Source organism: Diceros bicornis, chromosome 13 (genome assembly GCF_020826845.1).
Source record: "Diceros bicornis minor isolate mBicDic1 chromosome 13, mDicBic1.mat.cur, whole genome shotgun sequence".
In the NCBI taxonomy this organism is placed as follows: domain Eukaryota; kingdom Metazoa; phylum Chordata; class Mammalia; order Perissodactyla; family Rhinocerotidae; genus Diceros; species Diceros bicornis.
The window spans coordinates 41,780,189-41,786,188 of record NC_080752.1 but is presented as its reverse complement, the minus strand read 5'-3'; positions in this window follow the sequence as shown (position 1 = coordinate 41,786,188).

Genomic DNA, 6,000 nt, shown 5'->3' with positions numbered 1-6,000 from the left:
TGGAGCACTGAATGGCTTTGGCTGGATTCAGGGGCAAGGGGCTGAGGCTGTGATTAGCCAGCAAATAGATTACTTGTAGGGGTCAGGATGGGCTTTGGCTAGGCTCTCGAACTGTCCAGGCGGGAGAGAGATTTGTTTTCTGGGGTCGGGAGAGGGCCCAGAGACTCTGCCCACGTGGACAGCTTTATTCTCAGCATCACGGTGCAGAGGCCCGGGGTTCTCTAGCCTGGCTGCACTGGAGTTGCCTGGCACCCCGTGATGCTGATGCACAGGCAGGGCTGAGCATCGCTGGGCTGGAGCCAGCACTAGCTGAGTTTCCCATGTGGGATTTTTGGAGTGCTGAGCACTGAATGCCAAATCCAGAAGAATTTTTCCTTTTTGTAACAACACCCTCCCCCAGTCCTGTTTGTTGCTCGTTTGGGACTGGAGGCTGAGACTTTCAAATGCAAAGACAACCGAGTTCCACACAAGCTACAAAAAGTGAGTTGAACACTTGGGGGCCTTCAAACGGACAACCGAGTTCCACACAAGCTACAAAAAGTGAGTTTAACACTTAGAGGCCTTCAAACGGTTAGCGTTGGGCACAGGAGATGGTGCTGGGTTAGCAGCCCCGAGTTCTGCTCCTCATGTCTGTTCTGAATTGTGGCCAGGGCCAAGGAGAGAACAGCAGTTGGGCAGTCAGCCTCCCGGGAGTCCAGGACTGGGCTCCGAGGCTATGGGATACTCAGTTCTAAAGCAGCAAAGTCCTGGGCAGGCTAGGGGAGCCGGCCCCCCTCGCAGGGAGGGACATGTCTCAGAGGGCCTCTAGGATGCTTAGTTGTATATTTCAGAGATTTTGACTAGAAACGGGTAGAAAAGGGCTTTATGGTGACCAGACAAAAAAGCCTAAAGGCCCTTATTATAGAGAAGATTAAGTTGTTATAGGTTGTCTCGTATAAATTGAGACAGAGAAAACTCAGTGGAATTTTTATAATGCAAAGACTAAGGGAATTAATAAGTTCTGTGCCTGAAGCTAGTCAATGGTGGAGGTCAGCATAGGGCTCGCTCTGGGGGTGACAGGATTGGTAGGGAGAAGCAGGAGGGAGCTTTCTGGGTGCTTGGAATGTTCTCTGTCCTGATGACAGAGAACACCACACCACACCCTGATGGGGGTGGTGGTTATGTGGGCGTGTACACAAGTCAACATTCCTTGAGCTGTACATTTAAAATCAGCATCCTTTACATATGTTACTGTGTCTCCATTATACCTCAGTCAATACGTTTTTTTAAAAAAGATTCATTTAAAAACTGAAGGAGAAACAGGACTAATTTATAATATTGGTGCTGTGGTGGGCCAGCCCCCTGGCTTAGCGGTTAAGTGCGCGCGCTCCGCTACCAGCGGCCCGGGTTCGGATCCCGGGCACGCACCGACGCACCGCTTCTTCGGCCATGCTGAGGCCGCGTCCCACATACAGCAACTGGAAGGATGTGCAACTATGACTTACAACTATCTACTGGGGCTTTGGGGAGAAAAAGGGGAAAAAAAAAGGAGGAGGATTGGTAATAGATGTTAGCTTAGGGCCAATCTTCCTCAGCAAAACGAGGCGGATTGGCATGGATGTTAGCTCAGGGCTGATCTTCCTCACACACACACAAAAAATTATTGGCGCCGTGGAAAAATCAAAGTAAAATGAAAGAAGACATGTTGGTTGAGCTGGAGGAAGGGAGGGATTTCCATAAGAGAAAAGTTGAGCGTGTGGAGACAAAGATGAGAGGGAAGAGGAGGCTGAAGGCAAGATGGGGTCAGGGGGTTGGATATATCTGAATTGTTCAGCAGGAGGATTTAACAGAGAGAGAGGCAAGATCTCAGGGTGCAGGTCAGATGTTTTCCCCAGGGAGCCGGGGTCATGGCCCCACTGCGAGGGCCCTAAAGCCGCAGTGGATGCAGCACTCAATGTGGCCCCCTCTGGCCATCAGGTGAGCTTTGACAGGGAAGGTGTCGAGGCCACATGGTGATCGTAGGTGGGCAACCATGTGCCGGAGGGAAAAGCCCCGGAAATGTGACCCTGAGGGAAGTGCAGGGAGGATGACATGGCAGAAGGGGGTGCAGCGGGACAGGGGGACAAGGGGACGAGACAGGGACACCGGTGGATCCAAGCCTGTGTGGGATGCTCACGGAATTACCCGAGGGGGATGAGGGAAGGTGGACAGAATATTAAGTTTGAGACCCAGAACTCACTGACTTCATACCTGCTACAAGTTCAGAAGGTTCCCAAGAGCAAGAGAAGAAGGCCCTGGACCTCCCAAACAGCCTTGGTTCTGCATGTGCCAGGAAGGAGAAGCAGCTTCAATTTTTTAAAAGCACAACTGGGCCTGCTTGAAAGGAGTGGGGAAAACAGAGGGGAGTGGAAGCTGCAGGAACAAAGGTCAGAGAAAAAGCTCGGATGTCCTGGAAGGGTCCAGAAGCCGAGGAGAGGCCGAGCTGTAGGAACGTGGCAGAGCACTCAGTTCTCCCTCACTCCTGGGGCACGAGCTTCAGAAGCTCCTGCTCAGGAACCCGAGAATGGTTTTCCCGTGGGACAGATGTAAGGGGAAAAATAATTCCTGAGTCTCTCCACTCAGAAGTCAGAGGAAACTTTCAAAAATGTAAAGTAGATCATCTCATGCCCCTGCTTTAACCCCTTCTTAGCTTCTCCTGCTTTCAGATTAAAATCAAACTCCGCCCTGGCCCTCGAGGCCCCCTCTATCCCTCCAACCCATAGGACAGCTCTCCCACGGGCTTGCTGCCTTCCCGTTCCTCACACACACCGGACTTCTGACTCTGAGCCTTTGCACTTGCTGTTCCCTCTGCCTGGAATGCTCTAACCACAGACTGCCAGGAATGTCAGCTCCCGGGGGTGTCTCTGATCTCCCCATCTCCGGTGTCCTCCCCCAGTCACTCTCATATGTCCCCTGTCTGTGGCTGCCCAAGCGCTTACCTCCGTCTGCACTCACCTTACTGATGTGTTCGCATTTCTGTCCCTGCATCCCGCCCTGTCACTAGCCTGGAAGCCCCAGGGGGACAGAAACCTTGTCTGTCCTGTTCACACCTGCAGTTTTAGCACCTTGCCTGTTGCCTGGCTGAGAGATGGTTAATGGCGGCTTGTCGAATTACAAAGCCTGGAGAGTTCCAGAACAGTGGCCTGGGCAGCAGCAAGGAGCCCCTTAACCCGACCTCAAGAGCTTGCTGGGTGGAGAAGTGCAGAGATGGAAGCAGCAGGCAGCTTGGTAGGGAATGGGCCTGTTACAAACACGGGCCCTGCTCATAGGAGCGGTGGAGGCTGCGACCCCAGACAGAGCCCACACTCCAATCAGCACCAGTGCCGGGCGACGAGGTGCACGAGGACCTAGACGTTGAAAGTATGCAGAATCCGTGCCTGGAAGAGTAGGCGGCCCGTGCGGGTCTTAAGGCCCGGGACTGCCACGGTTGGAATTCTCTGAATTGTGCAAGAAGATGGAGGTGCCCTTGATGCCTCTGTCTTTGAGAGGAGGCTGAGCATATTAGGGCATTTTCCTCCAGGTTAGAGGAAGTGGCCCCTGGATGCTGTTCCCCCAGGAGGGCGGAGGCCCGTGCCTTTCCCCCCCATTTCTCTCTGTCACTGCTCCAGGCCTGCATGATGAGGGCATCGTGGGTCTGGATTATCCGGGCTCTGGGAGCGTCTTTTGCTGGGATAACTGCCCGGGGGAGTGGAGTTTGCTCGTATATTCTAACCTCTGTCTGGTGCTGGGCTTCTCCACGTCTACTGAGTCTGACTCCGGAAAAGCAGGATGCTCTGGAAACTCGGGGTCAGGTTAACTCAGTCTCAGAAGAGATGACAGGGCGACAACCGGTGAGGTAGGAGATGGCCCAGGAGGCACCTGGGGCTACAGGAACCCCAACATCCGAGGGCCCTGACATCTAGGGAGCCCCTCTTGTCAAGACCGAGCAGAACAAAAATCGGAGAAGGAAGAGTTTGGGTGTCCGTTTCTTTGGATTTCATTTTTCATGATGAAGGAGATTTTGTTGTGAATTTTAATTTCTTTTTAAAGATATGATTAAGTGATTGGAGGGTTCCTATATTGTTCAAAGGTGGGGCAGTTTTCTTCTTATTTAGTTTGTTGCAGAACCTCCGATGAGCCACATAGAGTGGAGGCTGAAGTAACATGAGATGGGAAATAGACTGGCGTGGGAGTGCTCTGGCGTGCTGGGGGCTTGGAGATCAAGTGCACCAGTGCTCACACTTGGCCTGAATCAGAGTCACTGGGGAGCTTGTTAAAAACACAGATTGCTGGGCCCCCCAGGGCTGCTGATTCAGTAGGTCTGGGTGGGGCCTGAGAATTTGCATTTCCAGCAAGCTCCCAGGTGCCCCTGGTGCTGCCACCAGGTCCTGCAGTCTGAGAGCCACTCATCTAACAATTGTCCAGGTCAGAATCATTCTGTGGGCCAAAGCACAACCTCCCGCCCCAGGTCTCGGGGGGCTCCCAAAGGAATATGGCCTGGTGGCGAGCGGCTCCCGAGGGTCAGGGGAGATGTGCCGGGTCTATGCCGCCTCTCTCCCAGGGTAGACAGCCACACCCCTGCTGACCGAAAGGTAGGCCAATAGATCCAAAGGCTTAGGGGCAGGGAAGTTGAGGGGTGTGTGTGTGTGTTTGTGTGTGTGTGAAACCTTTTCCTCTACTCTGCGTGTTCTCATCTCAGCCCCTGGATGGGGACGTCCCCACTTGGAGAGTGATAAGTGGGGTCTGGCCTGTCTCCCCACTCTCTCCAGGGGATGAGAGGTGGGGTCATCCAATTGGTGAACTGGGCCAGCCTGACACTCTTGTCACTTTAGCCAGGGGAGGGGTCACTGCACTGACAGGGCCTCTGGACCCACAATCTGTACTCCATCTTTCTGGGACCTTCCCGTCGCTTGGTGGAAAGAATTCCCTTTCCCCTCACACATACTTTCTGGAATCTAGAGTCAGCCCGTGGGCCAGGACAGTCCCTAGAGACCCGAAAATAAAACTGGTCATCAATTCCCCACCTGGTTCCTGTGTCCATTCTCAACCAGTTGGAATCTGTGGGAGGCAGGTGGGTGATTAATCCCTAAACCTCCAGCACAAACATTTATTGCTGGGGACACAAAGGTGAAGACAACGTCCCTGTCATCTAGGAGCCTCCAGTCTAGCAGAGAGAGGCTCATGCAAACCTGGGTCGGCCGCAAGTATGGCAAGAGCCCAGGAAAAGGAGTTTTTATGCCTGTGTCAAAGGAGTGGCAGGGAGAGGTCAGGGAAGGCATCCTGGAGGAGGTGGCATTGAGGGCAGCCTTTGATGATTGAAGAGGAGTTTAGGAGGCATACCTGGGGGGCAGAGACAGTCCAGGCAAGAGGCACAGGTATGGAAAGGCATGGATGTGTGTGAGAACATGGGCAATTCCAGCTTGGTTTCTAAAGAAAAGAATTTCTGGGCTATACATGTTTTTCCCGGTTGGGTTTTACCATTCTCTAAGGCCCTGGAGGCTTCTGGGAGAAAGATCTCAGTTATTACTCTTTTCACTTAGATCAGGGGGCGGGGGGACACCTAATTTATTGTTCCAGTTGGGACTCTTTTGAGAGCGGGGCGGGGCGTTATTAATTAGCATGCTGGAACAACAGGTTAAAAATGAAACTGTCATGAGCCAATGCCATGGGTGGGATGCGGTCACCCTAGACTTGGGGTCATTTATGTGAGAATGGGGGGCAATGAAGGGTGTAGAGAACGGCAAGGAGACCACCATGGGCCTCCTAGAGCAGCCCAGAGGCCAGGAACAGCGGTTAGATCCCAGCAGGCCTCTCTGGGCCTCGCTTTCCTCCTCTGTAAATCTCTGCCTGCCTCGCCTCCCTTCCAAAGTCCTAGGAAGCATTCTTCGGGGACTCCATAAAGAGGAAAGACGAACTGGACCTCAAACGCCTCGGACGCCCCTTTGCCCGATTCCTGGGCCAGCTCTCAGGGTCGTCCTGCAGCCCCGACCCCTGCCCGCGCAT